Genomic DNA, 22,888 nt, shown 5'->3' with positions numbered 1-22,888 from the left:
TTTCCTTGGTAAACACTAACAGTAGATGAAAGCTGAGCTTTCATACTTCATTGCAAATGTTTCCAGGAAGAATAAAATAGAAAACACCACAAGGATTCCCAGACTGAGGAGGCAAACATAGCAATTCCATTCTATAATGCCAGAATGAAGCACCAGCCTCGAAAAAAACGTGTTATTTATGGAATCATCACAAGACTGAAGTTTTAAATTAAAAACAACTTTCCCCCAAAATCTGAGAGTTTCTCTGGAGTGGTTTGTGCCCAGGCAACCTCCACACAGAGGGGTGTGTGTGGGGCTGCACACAGCTGTGCACATCTGCCTAAGGACATGCTCTGCTCTCATTAAGACAACTGATATAAGGAGAAACACCTCTTATCTTAGATCATAGAAGGGAAAGGCAGTGCCCCAGCCAGACCTTTCCCACCTCTAAACACAACTTACCTCTCTTAGCACTCTGGGACTAACACTGCAGCTGGGATGTGCTCACAAAACAACAGGAATCATTCTGGAGCAGACTGCAACTGCCTGACAAAGAACTCAAAGGGCAGGAATAAAACCATGGAAATAGACAGCAGCTCCAACCTGGCCTTATTTTCTTTCTTTCTGCACACCAGCCTCACTCAGAAAAAGCTACCATGTGCCAAACATTACTGAGTAACACAGCTCAGCAAGCCTTCAGGAACCAGACAGGCTCAAAATAATGTTTTTCATACAAAACACAATGAGGTCATATTCTTCTTTCATCTGGGATAATAAAATTATGCCTTGGCTACACCGGGCAGTTTCATGCTGAAGGCATCATTGCTGATCCTCATTACCAAAGTAGAAGCATTCATTTTCATCATGTAGTTTGGGTTGAGAGCAACTGTGTATGCTTTGCAAAACAATCAGATAAGACCCAAAATGCCTTTCCTAGCATCTCAATATACTAAAGATAGATCTAGTACATAGCTACAAGCACAATCATCTTACAATGCAGTTCAGCAGAGAAGAAAAAGGTATACATACATTTCACAAACAAACAAAAGCATAAAAGTGTGTAAAAATGAATCTTTGCTTCCAATAAAATAAGTTTAGTAGATATTCTGGATTGCCTTTTGTGATTTTTCTCCTTAAATAAAATGCATCTCTTAGTTCAAAAATACTCGGTTTGCACTCTTTCCAGAGATTTCTGCAGATATAAAGTTCAATCATGTTTTGAAAGATGTTGGGCTAGATTCTGCAATTCAAGCAGCTGTTATACAAATAAACTGGCCTTCCTCACATAGGTTTCAACTGCATGAACTGGGGGTTGCCTCTTGAAGAGACTTTCAAAGCAAGCTTTGTTATGTTGCTAAGATCCAGACAAGGAATGCCAGTCCAGACAAGGTTTAAAATGGATTTAAAGCATTTTATCATCAGACCCAAGTCCTCAAAGTGACTAAAGGGGGCAGGAAGGACTGATATTTGAAACTATTGAATTTTTATTTCCCAGCAGGAGATGAGCACTCATATTGTTCCTCAGTGTTTGGGTGGACAATGTTTTTATATCATATGAACTGAAAAAAAAACTAATAAAAACAATGCTGCACAATGGAACACAGCATTGTTTGGGTAAATAACACTTAGAAGAAAGCCAGTTCATTATTATCACTTGAGATTGGGGGCCCCTACTGAGACCAGTGACCCGCTGTGCTGGATCTGTGTAAATACATGATGAGGCACAGTCCTTGGGCCAAAGAGCTTGCAGTGCAAACACACAAAGCAAACAGCAGAGGTATTACAGTCATCTTCATACTCAGTGTGGGCCTGTCACATTCTCTAAGTGCAAGGCCTCTCTGCAGCTAATAGAAACATCAGTTGTGCCCTCCTTTTAAGTTCTTCTCATTTTGCTCAGCACTTGAGCTGAGTCCTGCAGGGCAGCCAGACGTGCTCTGCCCTGACCCAGAGCCCCAACCAGGCTGGGGGTAAAGATGCAGAATGACTTGGCAGGGAGAGCCCCACGATTCAGGCCAGATGGATCAGTGGCTGCTCACCCCTCTCCTGAGGAGCTCCTCCTGTGCCATGGGGATGAGAGCCCTGGGGTGACACCCACACTCAGGGGAAGGGCAGCCAGGCCTCTGTCCCTTGCTAAGGTCACCAGGAGGATGTCTCCATCCAGCTGCCTGCAGACTGGGGAGCCGGGACCCCTTCGGACAGAGGAGACCTGCACATCTGGAAGCCAGCTGGAAGGAAGCTCTTCTGCAGCACCTTCACCCACCTCCCTTCTTGTGCTTCTGCAGTGCAAGCATTCCCCCAGTCCCTGATGCTTGTGCACAGCATGGGCACAAAGTACGAGATGAGAAATGCCTTGAATGAGGGGACAAACACCAGCACCATCAGTACCTGGAGTATTTTTCAGCTCTTACTGAGCTCTTGCAAGCTGAGACTTGCAGGTGTGTGGCTGCTGATGGCTCCAGGTGAGGAGCTGCACTGACCTCATCACAAACCAACCATCTTTCTTTCACTGCAGTTCACTGGTACAGGTGATCTGCCCAAATCACCCTGAAGCTTGTTTGTTTTTTAATTCATGGGTTATTTTTCAAAAGCCAATTAAAGCAGACATGGCATTATTATGTGGCTGGATCATTATGCTGCATAGAGAACCAAAGGCCTGATATGTGGCTTATGCTTTTTGTTCTTATTCTTGTTGACATCTGGACCATTATATTGTTTTCAACATATAATTTACTCTACTGTTGTTATAAATGATCTTCAAAATTAAACCTGGTAGCTACAACAAAGATAATGTGAAGTACTCCAACTCATTAACATCTAATAAGAAAAATAATAAACTTTTAATCTTGTAAATACAGATGTTAAAAAAGGTATAATTCTGACTACAGCAGTAAACCTCATCAAGGAACAAAACCTCCTAACAAGTTCTTAGCTATCTCCCTGAACCTTTTCCCAATTAGATGTAGTCACGTTAATTGCTGTGAGGAGAATTTGGCAAATAGATGGTGCTCTCCAACAATAGGTTTATTCATTCTAACCTTTCCTTTTTAGGGTAATGATGAATAGGCCACTTGTTTCACTGTTCTACTCAGAAATCAAAATGTAAACTTGGAGAAAGCAGAGCATTGCTGGACAGTGGGAAATTGTAGATGGGAACTGACCAGTGAGTCAACAGTACATCCATGCTGGCAGCGTATTTCCATTAGAAGCAGCACTCTACAAAGGTTGCTTTACTGCACAAGCCTATATTTAGGGAAAATTCAACCAATGAAATCTGGAAATGGCAAGGAAAGCTGAATACAGGCTTGACAGAGCAGTTGATCTTCCTGTTGAGGCACTGCATTGGGACTGAGATGAATTTTGCTTTTTGTCCGAGAGGAAAAAACATCTGTGCATCAGTTCCTGCTGTAAAAGAGAGGCTATGTGGCCTATCCTTAATCTGGATTGTCTATTTAAAATGCAAATTCCTGAGAATAAAGAATCTGATTGCACAGGGCACTGAAAATTGGGTGCCCAGCTCTGAGCAAGACTTTTGTGCACTCAACTACACTGCAGCATCTACCAGAGCAGACAGCAACACTTCTCTTATTTGGATACTGTAGTTGTCCCACTCCCTACATTTTATTTGAAGAGACAGAGTAAAAAACCCTCTGGAGTCATTCAGAAGCCAGCCCAATCTCTCCTTTGGATCCATTTCTACAAAAAAACTGCAAATCTGATGGGCATTACTTGGAGTTGCTGGACTCACTGAATTCTGCATAAAAAAGGCTGTTTCATTATTCTAGCAGATAATAATAGTGCAGCACCTAGCAGATTAATATTTAGTGTCAGAATTTAATACCATAACTGTTCAATAACAAAGTTTTATTTCTCTTCTATTCTTACACCATTATCAGGAAGTAATATTCTCTTCTAATTTGAAAGGGAGCTGCAATTTTTTTTTATAATGAATTGTTCATATTTTTATCTTCAAACTTATATACGCCTGCCATTAGATTGCTTTTTAAAGAAAAGGATCGCTCTGGATGATTTGTTCACTGCCTTTCCACTGGTTAGTATTAAATTATTTAACATCAGGCTGGTAGGATTCAAATCTAAACTTTCAAAGACTGGGTTGACACAGGAACTGAAAACCTGCATCAAGGCTTTTAAAATATTAATCAGCACCCAGGTCAATGAAATGAAATAAGGTGTGGAAATTGTTGCTTCAGCTAACATTAGCATGTGTAGTAAGACATCACTTATGATGGCTCTCTCATTTCAAAACACATGGAAAGGGAAAACCCCTCTAATATGTTATTCAGGATGTGGCAGCTGATCTGCCTGTATCAATCCTGAGCACTGTAATGCAAGTAGGAGCTCTGATTTATTTTGAGGGGGAGGGTAATTTACAAGATGTTGTATGTAAAAAGTCACAGCCTCATTTTACTATGTTCAAAAGTAACTGTTTTAATCAAAGACTGTTTATAACAAGGTTGATAGAGTTACTGAAACAGATTTTTTTCATATACATATAACCCTTTTATACTTCCAGCTTTAAAGACCATAAAAAAGGATAGTAAAGATGAAAGAAATAAAAAGAATGACAGAGCTAACTCCTATGAGCCACAATCTATGTCAAAGCAGAACTAAAGTGATTGACAGCTTGCATTAGTAATGAATAGAGTGGGGAAAAGCTGCCAAGAATCTGTAACAAGGTCGAAGCCTTCCAATAAAGAATTACATTAGCCACAAATCCTAGGTGGAACTGCGTATATACATCTGCAATGTGACTTTAACCATGGCACTGTTTCTACTGTCCTATTCTGACTCTTCTCCAGTTTTTATTTCTGGGCTTCAGTAAATTCTGACTCCATCACACCTGTGATAAAGAACAGGTGTAACGTATCAACTTATAACATTACAAAAAAACAAATAGAAGAGGAGGAATTTTAATGCTACATTTCTAATGGTGCACATAAAAAACTTTCTGAACTATTGGTATGGTAATCACTCTCCTTCCAGTATCACAGCACTGTTATACACACTTGATGTGGAAGAGAAGGGTATTTTGCATATTAAAAGCAATATTGTATCCATGATTCCTGCATGCATCACTCTGCTCACCTCAGAGTTTAGAAACAATTTTGTGAGAATGATATTATTCAGGGAATGCAATGTAGGTAGGCTTTTTGATGTACAATATTTTAGTGAATACATTCAAGTGTCAGAGAGCATTATTTGTACTGTGCCCTGATGTGCTACTATTTGCCTGGCATCTGGAAGAACAAGAATACTCTCTCTTACTGTGAGACTCCAAAGGGTCTCATTTGATAAAAATGGAACCACTTTATTATATCAATATTGCCCCACTGAATCAAGCTAGATATGAGGATTGATACATAGAAACTTCTTTATTTTCCGCAAAGGAAATCCTGGAATACTGCATTTTTCAGTACACTTTGCAAATCTTCTATGGAAGTGCAGAAGCACATATTCACCCCTCTAGAGTTCACGTTTTCAAGTGAACATAAAATGTTTTCTAAGGAGTCAGTAATTTACACTTTGATTTTATTTACTACAGAAGAAAGTCCAAGTGTGGTCACAAAAAAACCCATCCAAAGTGAACCTCTGAATGTGAAGTGTTTTGTTTTTTCTCATTTGTGTGTGGCAGAAATTTAGGCACGTAATGTTCTAAATGAGCTACCCTTCTCATTCTAACTCAGTTCTGCTTCAGTTCTAACTGAAAACAGAATCCAGCTTGCAGAGTCCAGTGGGAAGAGAACTGTGGGCTCTGGGACCAAATCACACTGTGCAGATGGATCCACATGACACCTCCAACTCCTCAACATTTCCAGTCTCATCTGTTATCTGAGGAAAGCTAATTTTACTATACTGAGCAACCAAGCAGTAAGAAAACATTAGAAAGTTGGAGGGATTTTTTTCCTCTTTCCATGTAAAACAACACCTCTGAGCTTGAAAAGGTGCCAAAAGGCATATCCTGATTTTCCAATGCTTTATGGCACACATGCAGTCCTTTACACCTGAGCACTGAACAAGTGTCCCAACATGAGCTCATGAAACCATGGGAGGATTTCCTCTCCAGGGGAATCCATTGGGAGCAGATCAGCAGTAAAACCAGTTTTAGACCACAACAAAGGGGAGGAATTGGGAACAAAAGCCAGAGGAGGGAAAAAAGCCTGTTGCAGGATGCTAAAGCTGTCCTTATTTAGAAAAGACCCAAGATTGCTCCAACTGTAGCTGTTATCAGGAGCATGATGAGTAAAACAAGCAATAGAGAAGGGGGCAGAGATAAAAACTGAGTATAATCAGAACAAATTGGGTAATATTCTACTAAATGAGCTTCAGCTGCTCACAAACTGGTAGCAATCTCCATGCATTATGCACTGTAGAAAGAATGAAACAGCAGGATTGGTGCTACAGGCATGGCTGGTCATGGGCAGGTACTCAAATGACTGAGGCACAAATAATCCACCTCTGTGGAGATAACTGCTGCACCTTTGTAAAGAGGGACAGCCCCATGGTTACAGAGCCAGTCCCACACTTCAGGATACAGGTTCAATTCCTGGGTCTCCCTGGGATTCAATGGGCAAAATAATTGAATTCCTGGCACTTTCCCCTGTTATTAATATATATAAGTTTTGTGAGACTCCAAGCATATTTACGTTCCTCAGATTGAATTTGTAATAACAGGGACCACAGAAGTACACAGGCACTCATGAAAACCACAAGTAGACACTTTGTTTCACTGCTACTGCCATAACAGTAAAAAGGAATCATCATTATTAATAATGGGCAATTACTCTGAAATAGTTTTTAAAGAAGTATTCCTAAAGGAACATGATGAATTTATGGCACACCACCAGAGCCTTTCATGGATATAAAGATGTACTTCAGCACACATGACTTGTTTTTTGAACAAGGAAAAAGCTGTCTAGTAAAATATTAATAAATCTGAATGCTGAAACATAGGTGTCTTCCTTACAATTCATTTTGAAATGGGGTAGAAGGCTCCACTTGGACTGAAAAATCTTAACCTTCTGTATATTTATGTTTAATATGATCTCCTTTTAATGCTGCTGATTTTAGACAGTTACATAATACTTTACTTTATAGACTTGAAAAAGGTATCAAATCTACTTAGGATTAAATATCATCTTGAATGCTCTTATGTTAAGAACAGAGCTAAATCGTTAAGCAGCATCCACCCTTAATTATGACACACGTAGGTATTAAGGAAAAAAAGGTGCTTCTCTGAGTGATAAATGGACCTAAAGATCCTTCACAACATTTACTATAAATCACAAAAGACCATTAATAAACAGTCAGAAAAAAATGACAGTTGCTACAAGTATCTGCTCTTATACTCTGCCTAATACTATCACTGTCATGTTTAAACCTGACATCTTAAATCTTTGACACGAAAACCCTTTAAGTCAAAAAGGCTCATCTATTTTAAACAGAATTTTCTATGCTTGTTATTTTGAATGACAGCAAAAGGAAACAGAGAATCTGTAATTCTGTAACCTTATCTGGCAGAAAATATTTCCTTTCAGCCTTTTGCATCAACCCCAAAATAAAAGGAAGATCCAAATAGCTTCTGCCGTTATATGCTGGGATCCTGTGGGCAAACAGAGCTCCATGTCTGCCAGAGGGAGCTGGTGGAGCTCAGCAGCCCTTGACTCTGTGGGAGCCAAGTCAGAACACTGCAAACACAGGGACTGCACTGCCTGTGTCAGGATGAGGACAAGTTTGGAGCCAGCTTTCATTCAGACAGGAAAGAATAACTGGGACTGCCAGAATTAACACTGGATGCCTTCCTGACGTGTCACACTGCCTGCTTACTTAACACAGGCTGAGAAACTGGGATGCCTGGCAGAGACACTTAAACATCTGCCTGGGAGTGGGCAAACATTGTATTCCCCAAGAGGGCTTCAGGAAATGAGTGACCATAATCCTGAGCATAAACTGGGTTTTGTCAAGAGAGTGCTGAAAAACACTCAGTATGGACAAAATTATTTAGATCTTTAGGATTAGTTATATTATTTTCTTAAAAACCTTCCACCTAAGATGCTTTCTTTCTGGACATTTATGTTCTTGAGTGACCAGAAATGGACTTTTCAACATTACCACCATCCATTTTCCCCTGACTCAAGAAGAGTTATTGTATCAGCAATGATTTGCTGAAGGTCTGCCAACAAACAAAGGTCAGGAAAACTCAACCCCCTCATGGATACAGAGGTAAACAGGCAAAGTTTGATCTCTCTTGCACTTTTTATTGTTTTCCACTTGATAATCATTCCCTTAGTAAGGTGCAAATATCTTCTTCATACATCTGACTGGATCTTTTAATGTTCTAGTGCGGTATGGAGGTTACTGATTACAAGAAACTCGTTTGTTTGTTAATGACAAAGATCAGTAGTGAGATGTCACTCTACCAGCAGGGAAGTGGAGAAGTAGTGATTAATTTTCAGCATTACACTTAAAAAATACCCTATCCTCTCAAATTCTACCTGCAGTATTTGGGATATCACAGGCAATAAAGCTGCATTAATGAAGGACAGTGCTCCAAAGTCAGCCCCTGCAGCAGATGGTAACACAAATGGTCCAGGGTTGAGCATGACCAATTGCTCCAACAGCAAGGTCTGAGGTGAACACCCATCAGTGCTTGCATCCCTGGAAATATGCAGGGAGAGACACAGACACTCTGGCCCAGGGCTAAAAAGCTCACCCTGAATTTCAGATCAGTACTAAGCTGGATCTTGTCCAGTAATAACACTGCTTGGCTGATCCCTCTTGTTTTGCAGAGCAAAGCCTACAAATGCCAGTCAGTAAATTCAGATGATGCCTTCAACATGCTGGAGCAGTTTAGCATCTATTCACTGCTTTGTTTCCTCCTTTGCTTTTTAAGTGAAGCAACATCCCTAAATGTTTTTCTAAGTGATTTGTGCAGAGGCTGCTGAGAGAAAATGTAGTGTGGCAGCATGTTCCTCCCACCACAGTCAGGCTGGATTCCTGCAGCAACAGACTGTCAATGGGAGTTTGCATTGGGCAAAGTTTTGAAGCTGAAAGCTCTACTTGCAAGTTTTGAAGTGGAGAGGCTGTTTTTTTTAATCTGAAGTCATAAAACATCGCTTAACGTCTAGGTTACAGATGGACTCAGGATCCCACACTTGGCTCCTGACTGTAGATAACTCACACTGCGTATCTGTGGTTTGGGTTCAAGCCCATCTTGACTATAAGTTTAGAATGAAAGAAATACATGCAAATAGCGGCACTGCCAGCTGTTTTCTTCTACTTACAAGGCCGTTTCTGAGAAAGCAAAGTGTTTAAGTACAGGGTGCAACATGGGAGTGATGACAAGCTGGTATCCCTGAGTTCAATGTGAACCTGACATTCTCAAGTTTAGGGTGTCTCTTGTTCCTGACACATGCTTTCCTAGGCCTCTGAGGCTACATTCTTCATTAAGTTTGTTGAGAAATGGAACAGTATTCTCACAATCCTTTTTTTGGATCTCTCCTTAAGAAATATCTGTGTTCTATCTGTGCTTTAATGACAGCCTGCTGCTCATTTTCCAAGAAAATCCATGCCAAAAAGTCCAGATAACTCACAGGCTGGTATACACAGAGCTGGCCTTGCAGGTCATGTTCCCAACTGAGTAATGGACTCATTATATTATCCCTGGCGAGTCTTGCAGGTTGGAATTTTCAAACAAAAGCAAACAAAATCAACTTCTGTTTTGTGATTTGATTATTTTTTAATGCCACAGCTTATTCATTTTGGTTTATTAATTTGTTGGTCCAATGGTTTTTATGTGCTGCAATTCAGACTAGGCCTTTCTCTAGTATCATGTTTTATATAGATATGGGAAATGAAATGTAAGTCTGATACAATTACGGTTGTGTGCCATGCAAGACAATACCGTAAACACGACGACAGCCTGGAAAGCTGCTTAGCAAAATGATCTTAATATACAAGGCAGTGTGAAAATGTAAAAAGAATCTATAATGACAACAAAGATTAGCCATTTGCTCTCTAACCTTATTTACAGAAGCAATCAGAGGTATTCAGGTCGAGTTAATGACCCTGTCTCCAATTAATTCAATTGTCTACAAACAACACTGATGCAGTGGTTGTCTCACTGTCTGCCACATAGTCTCTGAGGGAATACATAAGACTCCATTAAAAGTGACAATAATAATGCATTTATTACTGTAACACTATTGTATTATAAATAAATTCCTGATGTTAAATTATGCTCCACGCTTTAACAGAAATTCAATTACTGAAATAATAAAAAAGATGGTGTATTTGCCAAGTGCATGGACTATAATTTGGCTGCTTAGTTACCAGCAGTTGGCTGTTTTGCAATTTCTTGTTCATAGAGTATTTCTTTTGAATAAATGCCAGACTTTTTCATACAAATTTCATGAACAAGTTGCAAAATGAAATTTTGAGCTTTTGAATCCAATTATGAAAGACATAACTAAATCTATTATTGAAAAAATATTCTTGAAAGCCCTTCTTGCTGTTGTTCAGCTTAGTGTAGTAATTGAGGTAAGCACAGGTGCTGTTCATTATGGGCCATTGTGCACCATCTGAATTCTGGGAACTGAGGAATTCAGAGGGTTTCAACTCTTTGTGTGAATAACAAACAGGCGTGATTCGGAGGTTGTTTGTACAAGCTCGCACATCGCTCTTCTGGGACTCCTAAGACACCTGCTTACCCTTTTGAAGCCAAAACAGTATCATTTATGTTCTGGCTATTCTTCCTACACTGATTTCTGCAGAAGCAACATATTTCCCCACCCCTCTTCCTGCAGGCTGCTATCAATGGTGGAAGTAGGAACAAAAGAAAACAAAGGATGAAACCATTATCTAGTGGGGACAAGAAGCCTTAGAGAAGCCCTTTTTGGCTTGATGAGATTTCAGCAGAGAAAACCTTATGAAAAAAGAACTGTTTCTCACACTTAGCATCATTCCCCCTCTCAACCAGTTTCCTGTGGTAGGCTGTTAAGCATAAAATAGAATTATTTTTTCCTATCACCAATCTGTATTCTCGCTTTGTGGTTTGGCCATGTATTTATCTTGCTAATGCCTCTCCCACTCTCTTCACATGTTTTACAGGGAATACACCTTGCAAATGAAAAACTGCTGACAGTCTTCCTATAGGGTCCCACAGGTGCCTGCAGCCACATGGCAGCGTGTATGTGGGTCTTGGCTCTTTGAGGATGACAAACTCTCACCTCTGCACGTTTCAAAATGTGCTGTCTCAATATAGATTTCTGGTGACAGTGATTATTTACTTTGCACTTTTATTTGTTGATATATTGCTGGTACTTATCAGCAGAGATGTTATCAAAACATCTGGGGATGGAGTATGCAGAGAGCAGCTGCAGGCAGCCCAAAGGAAGGAAACACGGAGGGGAACTTCCACCAGTCTCAGTGTTAAAGGTTTTTTTTTACCCCCCCCCTTACACTGATTGCAGTGCAACTAAAACTGCCTCAGTTCAAGTACTCCTGGGAATATATCGAGCTGTTAGGAGATGCTATCAGGCTACACTTTGCACAAGTCAGCAGGCACGAGAATTCCTTCAGCATGTCAAAGATTCAGCTATAATTCAACACCTGCAATATGATTTCTCAAAACTCGCAGCAAACAAAGTTAGATGACTTATTCTCTGAATTAACCTCTGTCACAAGCCATGTACAATTACAACAGCAGATCTCAGTGCCACCTGAAGGTCAAGTTAAGACCTGAGAAGAAGAAATAATACCATACAAGAAACAAAAAATTGAAGAAAGGCAACTACTTTCCTGAACTTCAGGAAAAACAGATCTTCAGGAAAGAAGGCTTGGGATTTCAGTGGGCTGCGGGGCTGAATTCTCCAACAGAAACTGGCTGGCCACACTGGAGAGAGAGGACCATATTGACATAGGATAAACCTACAGACTCCTAAAGGAGGTTGAGCTGGCAGTGAGGGACAAAGTGGCATGCCATTCACAGTGTCAAGAGTTAGTGATGAATGGCAGAATCCTCCTCCAGCCACGGAACCAGAAGGAATCTGAGCAGAAGAAGATAATTCCTTCCAGATGTGTGGTCAATTATCACACATGGATAAAGGAAAAGGAGAATGAAAAAGAAAAGGAAAAGGAAAAGAAGAGGAATAAAAATAGAAAAAGAAAAAAAGAAAAGGAAAAAAAGGAAGATGAAAATGATGAAGAAGTTGAAGGAAGCTGAGAGCATTCATCAGCCCAAATCCATTTCAGGAACTTGAGGCAAAGGCAATATTATAATGGCAGATTACAGATGGAATTAAGTTCAACAGCAAAACAACATATGCAAGGATGAGAAACAAAAGGAGTTTTGTTGGCAAAGGTGGAGACCAGAATTATGCTGGCCTTCAAGCTCCAAGTCTAACATGGAGACAAGCTCCGTCTCCAAGAGACGGAGCAACCAAGAGCAACCACAAAGCTACAGAGATTATATACAGGTACTGTTTTTCTCTGAGAGTATGCCATGTTTTAATACACTGGTGTCAATTATCTGGGGTTTGGGCTGCAAATTGTAAGCAAGCAGTAAACTAAATTCCTGGAAAATGTATCAACTCTGAGAATCCAAATCTCTGGGACTAGGTACAGTCCTGATTTTCACTGCATTTTGTTTGACTTGTATAAACATGCACTTAGTGCAGCCATCCCCACAGTTACTTGCACATCTGTACTGCAATAAACGACTCAGGAGAAAGACATTTTCTGTAGATCTTTCTCAGGTTAGTCACTGCTGGTCACATGCAGGGGAGCTGCTCATCACCTGAAGAACAGATATTTAAGTGGGATAGGCAAGATAACTTGCCACTGCCATTTCTTCTTTCTTTTTATGAGGTCTTGAGAGGAGAGTTGAGGAGATACAAGAACATGAGTATCCACAGCTAGGGCAGGAATAGTAGAGACTCTTGAACAATTTGCCATTTTTGTTTGGATAGGAAAGAGTAGCCCACAGTTGGTAGACTGAAGATGGCCTTAAATTTTACATAGCCTTTGACAAAATATTTTGTAGCTATGGGAAGACCTATTTGGCCCTCAGATTCCTGCTAGTGAGACTTAACAGGTCACTCTATCACTCCTTACTTCTGCTGAAGACTCGCCCTACTCTACAGAAATTTAATTCACAAAACATCTCAACACAGCCAGTGAAAGCAATGCATTACCATCACCATCTTTGTGTCAGCATAATTCTGTAGAGTTCTTGGTAGAGCAGAGCTAGGACCACTGCATGATGGGGGGGATAAGTCATTTAAATGTGGGATCTAAAATAAGGCTAGAGATGAAGAAAGATAATGGGAGGAGGGTGACATCAACAGCAGCACAGGCAGATTATAATTACTTAAGTGGCAATTTGGCTGGGACACACGATTAACACTCTTCACTCAAATTCTTATGAGAAAGCAATGAAATCTTAAATGGGAGGACCTTTGCTTTATACCACATCTGAAGCAGCAACTCCCACAGCACAGTGGCCTCTAACACAATGGAAGGACATTGTTTCAAAGGTGGCAAATGTGGGCAGCAGCCACTTTGTCAGCCCCAGCCCTGTCAAAGCCAGCTCAACACAGCCCCAGAAAAAAAGGCTGGAGGAGAACAGCACAGGTGGGCATGGCTGGGAGCCAGCAGAGCATTTAGCTGTCATTATCCCTACAGCAGATTCCTATGTACTGCAAAGTAGGCCTAATGAGGGAATGTTAATTTATATCCCCTCACAAGAGCATAGTGGGGCTCAAACACTGACCAATCGGGGGCCTAGCAGGCTTTAAAACTTGAAAACGCCGTGGGATCAGAGAAAGTTATACACATGATAACGTCTAATAAATCAAATAAAAATGGATAGCAGCCAAAGTAAGTTCCTGCATGTCAGATATTAAATATGACTAATGTTGTTTGACAGTGTTCCACAGAATGTGCATTGGAGTCTCACTTCTTCCTTATCATTATCACAGAAAGAGAAAGGTAAAGCACTGCAGGAATATAAATAATTTGAAAAGCCTCATAGACAATATTCTACTGTGCACCTCATTTGCACTTAAAAAAACCTGCCCTACAGACCTTATGTACTTTTAAGATTCATCTGAAAGATACATGAAGAAGTCTTCCAGTCAAAAATGTACATATTTAATGGAATTAGATCTCTAGGCAAGAAAATGTCAGAAGAAAAGGAGAAATATTAAAGTGAATGCAGGGTGCTCCTTTCTAGTGCTTTCCTGCTTTGATAAATATCTTCTGGGATGTCATTTACTAGAAAGTCATGATTTAACAAAAAGAAAAACTGCAGTATAAAATATACTCTCTTTATTGCTGAAGTAAGTTGCTATTTTCATATTTTCCCTCTGTATTCAGCTTTTGTCAGCCAGAGGCCTTGATATTTGCTTTTATATCATCCCCATTGAAAATGCAGTGATTATTGCGAAATATTCAATTGCAGAGCTCTTCTGATTGCATGGCAAGGGGAGATCACAGGAATCTGTACTGCCACAGCCCTTTCTCTGCCTTCCAGCCTCATGTGAGAGCAATCAAACTTTAAAAAAAAACAAGAAAAAGTAAAAGACCCTGATTGTAGTGTTCAGTAATCACCCCGAGCCCAACGGGCTTGAAAGAAATCCTCTTTATTCTGTCACATCAGCTCCAGCTGCCTGAGCTGAGCAGCAGCTGAGCATCTGCAGAGCTCCTCACCCTCACTGCTGGCAAAGTGGAATCACCTGGAAGCTCTGCCCCAAGCCTCACCCTGCACAGCCCCTGGCCTGATCCTGTACACTCGGGGTACTGCCATCTATTCTAACTCATTTGCAGGGCCTGCACCTCCACTAGTGATGCAGGAGGTTGTACCACAGACTGTCCCCCCAGCAGGACTTGAGAAGTACAATCCTAATTAGCTCTTCTATGGAAAACATGGCAGAGCTCTTAGAAATTCTCCCCTAGGACAACCTGACAAAAAACAAATTCTCATTAAAATCAGCATTACTAGGCACAAGAAAATTTCAAACTCCCCTCCAAATAACACGTTTCTATTGGGAAAATTCAAGTAAAATATTTTGAGTTAATTTCATCTGCAATGCAATATTTTGTTTCATTAAAATGACTTAAAATGTTTTATGTAATCAGTTAAGCCCAGAGTGCAGTCCCTGCTGAGAGCTTTAAGCTGGCTGCATCCTGTCTGTGAGGGATGTCTTGTGCAGTGCAATGCAAAGCCAGAGGAACCTTTCCATCAATTTAATAAAAGTGTGTTGCTTTCAAGTCTGTCAAAATATTTTATTTTGTTGGAGATACTTATGAAAAAACCACTTAATATAGCTGAATTCGTATGTTTCTGTTTCTTTTCTGTAAAAAGTTGTCAATTTTTCAGACTACACTAGAATTTTCCTCATTCTTATGCATGATCAACAGTTACAGTTTTTTCACACACTTTCCCAGAAAGACCAAAAAGAATCTGCTCAGAGTTTCTAGGCTCTTCTCTCTTCTAGGTTTTGCAGTGATGTAACTATTCAAGTATTTTTGTAGTGCACACTGGCACGTCATGCAGGATGTATATATAATTCACATATATGAGAACACATTTATTCATATATGAAGTCTTCAACAAAATGCGTTATTCCAAATTCCTTTGCATTTCCCACAACAATTCCCCAAATCCCAAATGAATCTTTTAGTGTTTCTTGTTTCTGTACAGATTTTTAGGATCTCTACATCTTGGCACACAGGCTGGAAAGTTCTGAATTGTCTGACCAATACTACAGAGATTATTGGGGAAAAAAGCAAGCATGGAAAATTAGGATTCCTATTTCAAGTCTTGTTTTTAGGCCACTGGACTAGACTTTTCTAGTCTCTCCTACTTTGCAAATACAGAATGCTGCTGCAGTAAAATGCAACCAGGGACATCCAGGATAACATGTGTATCTTGTTAAATGCCTGCACATGTTCATGTCCAGCTTCTCCCACACATGGATCTACCATACTGATACCTTGCCACAGATTTAGTTCCCTCAGTATAGGCAGAACTCACCCTAAAAATGCCCACACAATCTCCTGGAGGGATGCTCCCTCCTTTCTGGCCATGCTGAATCTTTGAGTAACAGATGCTGATTCCTGAAACATCCCTGTCACCATCTCTAGCAGCCTGCACTGCACTGCCCAGAATTGTTTGCTGCCCAGAGAGAAATGTTTTCAGACTATTCACAACCCAGCCAGACACTTCTGTATCAGTTACACTCACTTCACTTTTAAAGAATTCTTTTAAATGCTCAGTAAAGAGTTGCCTTTTGCAAAATGAGAAGTGTGAAGGTCCCATGTAGCTGCCTGGGATGTGTTCCATCACATTTGGTTGTTTCCACCCAGAACTGAATGACAACTGCTTGTTGTGGAGGAACTGATCCAGCTCACATTAGCTTGACTGAGAGCTGGAGCTGATCCCAAACCATACCCCAAAGTGTTGCTGCTCTGAAGAATAAAAAAGTAATGCAAAACCACCAAACTTCCACAACTTCATGGGTAGCATCAAACCCTTGCTCCTTCTTTCAGTTCAGCCATACTGGAAGTATTCACCACTGTATGAGAATATGTCTCCAAACCCTTCTGGTGGCTGTAAAGTGGCTGAACTTTACCTCAAAACGTGAGCAACAGATTCATGTCACTGACACAGTCCCTTAGGCCTATTCTTCACTGCCAATACTGGGTCTTGAAGTCAATGCTACTACTAAAAAGTTTATTTTGACAGGAAGTCCTAACACTGAGTTAGAAAGAAACATTTTTTCAAATGTAATAGATACTTCCTTCACTAAACTTAAATTGTTCTGGATTACCCCAGCTTGACTCCTGTTACTCCTGGCCCAACTCAGAAAGTCTAATGCTATAAGCTTAGCTATGCCAGGCAAACTTTTATTTACATTAAATAAGTAGGGTTAAAAAACTCAAAATCTTTCATTGGAGAATTAGTTTGCTTACCCCAAAATCACAAACTGTTTGTCTTCTCTCTATGTCTTGCACCTCATGGTTTCAGCTGTTAGGTCCTCTTATAGTCTTGTCAGCTTTCTCTACTTTTGCAAGGTTTTGGAGCAAAATTCTTTGCTGGGGTAACTCCAAAGAAATGAATACACCAGAAAAGGTGCAAACCCCTTGTCATGGGGCAAACCCTTAATTGGTGTAAGATGATGCTGACCTAATGAAGTAAATGCATCAGCTGTGTAATGACAGAGCAACTCTCAGGAGCAGCTGTGGTCCTTTGCATCCAGCCTGTGGACAACTTTCAGGAGTCAGGAGAATTTGCTGCTGCTGCTATCAAACACAGTGAGCTTCTCTCACATGCTGGTTAGCCCAGCTGCAGCAGTGCACTGACCTTCTCCCTGATGTGCCAAACAGACACCAAGTGCTCTGGCTCCCCACAAACCAGGGCACAGGATATTCTAGAGGCATCTAACAATTAAGATTTCTTTTTTTTTTTTCCAGCCTGCAACAAGGGACACTGCTAGAAGTGGTAGCAATGATGCACACCAGCCTCCTGCTCATTAACATTCACTTGGGGAAAGAGATAATTTGCCTTTGTCTTTCTGAGCCATATTGAGAAATTTATTTCAGTAGCATCAGTCATATAAGATGATAAAAATGGTGCAAATCATTTAAGGGAAAAGAAGCTGCCTTAGCATGATTTGAGTATTTACAATGAATAAGGTTACTAATTAATTGGTAAGGTGCTATTTGTAATTGTTCCTGTGTGATAAATGGATTAGAACAGATGTTTTAATGTCATTTTTTTTCTCATTGCTTCATGCACAAAAATATGTGTAAAACTGAAATAAAAAAGTGGTGATGCAGAAAGCAGGCTCTGGGAGATAAATGGAGGGTTACATAAGACAAAAAAAATGCCACACTCACTTCCTGGAACAAAGTCACACAAAGAGCCCAATAACTTTCCCAATATGTGCAGCAAATGATGGCATGAATGAAATGCATTGTTCATAAATGTAGATAAATAATGCCTAATCACTTCAAGCACCCATTTAGTGTTCTCCAGCCCAGGACTTGAACTGCTGAGGAGTGAACAGCAGCAGCTTAGGAAATCAAAAGCACAACCCTGTTATCCTGATCCTGGGACAGTGCCTGTCCCACTGCCGAGCTGCTGGAGCCTGCTGTGCCTCATGCCTGGTGCCTGCTGAGTCCCAGCATGGCAGCAACTGGGAATGTGCACAGAGAAGAGACCCTGGCAATGCCACCCAGGGGCAGGCAGCAGGAATGTGCAGTGCTGCCACCCCCGGGCAGCCACACAGGCTCCAGAGCTGGAGAGCCACATGTCCTCGTGGTGGTGGCCATCCAGAAGGGAAGGGAAGGGAAAAAGAGGCTTTATTCCATTGTAGAGATGGGAACTCTTTAGGACTGACTTTACTTAAAACACTGCAATCAGAACCTGATCCTGCATAACTGAATAACCCTTCACAATCTCCTGGATGTCAGAGAGGTGCAGGAGGCTGAGGCTGTGTCCCATTCCACTGGCAGCACTGCAGGGAGCATCCCTGGGCATGGGTGACACTGGCTCACAGCCCTGCCCTGGGCTCTGGGCTCCCCTGAGCTGGCAGCAGGGAGGAAAACAGCAATGCTCCACCTTATCCCTGCCCCTCCAGTGCCCACAGCTCAGCACTGAGATCTCCCAGTGACACTGCATAGGGTGTCACAAAGGGTACAGGCATCGGGCCTCTAATGGCCAGGGCATGAAAAGAATCCTGTAATATCCATCCCTCTAATGGTATTAAAGGAGCCACCATTACTTTTCATCTGTACAAAGTAATCTGATTGAGTGCAACATAGCTAGAATTTCATTTCCTATATCTTTATTAAGCAGTGCCACTCTTTAAAGAGAAATGTTAGCAGAAGAATAAACAGAAACTGTTTTTATTGTCTAGGTTTAAAAAAAAAAGAAGAAAAGAGGAAGGTAGACTGGCTCCATATTAGCTTCTAATCAACCATGAATCATGAAGACTTTTTAGAAAAAAATATTAAAGGACTTACAACTGCAATGTAATCAAGTTTTCAACCTCTGGGGGGGATTTGTGTAAGTCTGACTTGAACCATTCTAGATGTCCAGGTAATCTGTTAGCTCTTACCAAAGGACAAAGATTACACGCTAATTCAAAGGATGTGTACAAGACGCTTGTATAATTGAATGGGTGTGACAAAATTAATTAACTAATTAATTGTGTTTTTTTGTTTTGTGACATATGACTTCCTGCAGAATGCACAGCTTCTATTCTCCTGCACTAAAACACAATCACCTTTTAAAAAATATGTAGTTTTATGATACAACCATGTTTGAGACAGGGTGGCATGCTCAGGTGGAATTTGCTCACAGAAAAATTCCTTTTAATGTTTTCAATAGTGTCCTTATTGTGCATAAAGTATGAAAACTTCACTGAAGAAATATTATGAGACTATAGGAAAGCAAACCTCAAAAGATGCTCAGATTATTACTGACAAAGGCCACTGTGTGATACCACCTTGCTCAGCAGTAAATGAACTAAAGAAGTGCTAATTGCTTTGAAGTTAATGAAGACTATATTGCCTTTCAATAATTGGTGTTTGTTTAGCTACTATGATTATAGCTATCTCTTTCTCGTTGAGCAATGTAAGATGGCAGAAGTTCCACCTTTTACAAGTTTTAAATCCCTGTAGAATTGACAGAAAAAGCTGTAACCACAAATTGGTTTGCAATTTTCCTCTTTCTTCCCAGCAAGCTCTGTATGGTTATATTATGAACCTTGCTTCAAACAAACTGCTTCTGACTTTTATGATCCTTTTGTGATCTAAATGGCTATCTCATAAGATATTCCACTGCAGCTTCTTTTTCAATTGCTTTTACTGTGAAATGGCATTCTGGAGATTTCTGGGGACCATTTCACACTCTTATGGTATTGATTTGCTAAACCTGATGATAGGTTTATATTTAAGATGCAGTCTAGTATATGAGCAAAGTGTAAAGCTTATGAAGAGGAGATTCAGGACTTTCAATAACCCCATTTTCTTGATGGGGTTTGCCTCTTTAAAGAAGGTTAGTGTTTTACCCCGAATTTCTGAAGGCAGGTTCCTATATGGACTGTGTTTCTAATTGTCTTGGAATGTTTCCATTCCACTGAATTATTGCCACAGAAAAACTATGGAGAAGATGACTGCCAGTAACTTGTAAATCTTCCCAACATAAGGTCAGAGCAAATACACAAAAGCACATGGGAACCTAAATGGAAAAATGTATGTGAGATTGTTCCCAGAGTTCCCACTTACAGGGATGGCAGAGGATAGATTTACTCCTGGGGACACTAAAAAACTGACAATAAAATGAACTTCTTTGGGCTTTGCTGTTGGAGATATTTTTCCAGGACACTTTTCCTTAAAAGACTGATCATTGTAAAATGGTTACAGGCCAAGAAGAAACAGTCTTTGATGGAGTTATAACCTAACAATGAGTCAGAAACACCTTTATGCACAGAAGGACAGTTCTTTATTGGGCCAAACCACAAGCCCATGGCTCTACCTTTACTTTGGCAAATGTTGTAAATGTAAGATATGGACCCAGGTAACCCAGTCACAGGAAAATAAAACCATCAGGTATTCACAAATGTAGTGAGGAACACCCAATGAGCAGGGGAGTGTCCCAACAAGAGTTCTAGGACATTTTGTTTAGAAGATGGAGTAAAATCAATGCTATAAATATGAACATCAATATATACATATACCCAAGGCTGTTCCAATTTTCTGCAAATGCAAATTAACTCCTTCCTGCAGGATGGTGCAAAAGTAGGAGAATGAGGGTCTGAGACAGCTTCTGATGTGGAGGCAGTATTTGGGTCTCTATAGACTTGTAAGTGGCAAATTGGGGAGAAGAACTGAGAAATTCACAGCAGTGGAGTATACAGGACAGAGACAGTGGGAAATCCTTTACCCTGTAGGTAAGACACTTAGAGCAGTAATCAGAGATCATTTGACTGTAGCACAATTATATGCTAAAAATAGAATTAAATAGCTTAAAAGAGAAGCTGGAAAATGTATGCTGGAGTATAGGTTTGTAACAATTCACTACATATATTATTAGATGCAGGGCTTCATTACTGAAATGTGTGGATGTATTTTGTAGTGTGTGCCTGAGTGATGATATGATTACATATGACTGCTGAGTGAAGTCTAGATGAATTGCTTGTTGATATTAAATAAATGAAGAAATTCCTCTAGCAATATCTGGAATAAGTGAAGATAACACCAGTTAGAGCTGACCAGGGTCAGCTTTTGCTTACACAACAACAATCTTGTATGCTCATTTCTAAGTCTGGCCTAATGTCTGACTTCTTTCTCTCTGCTTCCAGTCAGCACTATTTATTTTTTTGCTTTGTTTTTGCATCTCTGTCCCTCAGTGGTGTAGGATCTGCACTAATCTCTTAAATGTCATGTAGACTAGAAATCTGGGATTTTTCTCAATACAATTTTCATGACAAAAAGGTACACATAAAACTAAAGAATTGCCAAGTGCTGCAAGAACACTGACAGTGGGCAGTATTTAATGAAATTCTTATGTGGTAGGTTAGAAAACAGTCAGAGCTGCAGAGCCTTTAATTGCTGGTGAGGGAATTAGAAATGTATTGCAGGGAGGCATTTGTACATTTTTGTGGCTTGCTAAATGAAAGTTTCACACGTGTGCAAAAAAGCTGAAAAGCTCATGCCCTCCAGGATCTTCATACTTCCATAAGAAGTCCTGTAAGGTTTGCAGCCATTTCAAGAGTTTAAAGAGTTGATCCATTCTGGTAAATTGTCCATTATAGACCACATAAATCACCCAAACCATCATCAGCATTTTATCTCTTTGCTATTATAGATCTGGCAAGAAATATCTGCCAAGACTACAGCCTAGCTACTGCCACAGTAACTAAACAATAAACATGAACATTTTAAAATACCATGACTGATTTGGATGGGAGAACAGCTAGCTAAATTAGCAAACAATACCCATGAGAGAAGGTGTACAAGTATTTTGGAGGATGGGTCAGAATATGAAAAGATCCTGATGAAGTTTCCGAATGAAACCATGTAAAATTCACTGTGGACAAGCACAGGGTACTAAAGCTTATCACAAAAATTCAACAGCAAAAATACAAGCTAAGAAATGACCAGTGAGGTTGCTTTCTACAGAAAGATCAGATGGTTATGATGGATTACACACCACACATCAGTCAACAATATCAGGTGGTTCCAGAAAAAGCAACCACCTTATTGGGATGAAAAAATAGCAAGTGTAGCTTCCAAAACCTGTGGTATAATTCTTCTAACCAATAGCACAGGTATGGCTCAAGGTGAAGAACCTGTTTACCTGGGAAATAAAACTAAATCTTGCCTCTCTTCTTGTAAAACAGAAGCAGGTTCTGGTTTTGGGTGGTACATGAAATCTGCCTCTCTGCAGAGATGGGAACTACTGTCCAGAGCAAGAAGATCAGGTCTGTTCTGTGGTATCCCCACAGATGCTAAGGAAGATTTCTGTTGAACCATAATTAGAAATTTTTCTTGTAAGCAGATAATATTTAATTCTTCATGTTTCTCTCATTTGCCTTGTTTTATTGCAAAACAAAAAGAAAAAAAAAAAAGAAAAAAGAAAAAAAAAAGCACACCTGTATACCCTAGTGTCCCATATATCTGTCTCACCTTTATCTAATACCCACAGCTACATGTCTGACTGTCCATCTGCTTGTCTATCTGGGTCTACTGAGATCTGTACAAACCAGACCTATACAACTGGATACACTGGAAGCACCAGCATACAGTGTTTCTGTAACACACCCAAATATTTCACCTTACTTATCATCTCAGACCTTTTTCACCAGATTAAAATTCATACTGC

The 22,888-nt window shown here is 40.2% G+C and overlaps 1 protein-coding gene across 5 annotated transcripts in view; it reads right to left on the bottom strand.

The window, feature by feature from the left end:
* The window catches only part of AFF2 (ALF transcription elongation factor 2), a 326,975-nt gene that overhangs the window by 37,083 nt on the left and 267,004 nt on the right, over nucleotides 1–22,888 (bottom strand). The gene's annotated exons all lie outside the window — the stretch shown is intronic.

Source organism: Agelaius phoeniceus, chromosome 14 (genome assembly GCF_051311805.1).
Source record: "Agelaius phoeniceus isolate bAgePho1 chromosome 14, bAgePho1.hap1, whole genome shotgun sequence".
Lineage (NCBI taxonomy): Eukaryota > Metazoa > Chordata > Aves > Passeriformes > Icteridae > Agelaius > Agelaius phoeniceus.
The sequence above is the reverse complement of the archived record's forward strand: the minus strand, read 5'-3'. Positions and strand labels throughout refer to the sequence as shown.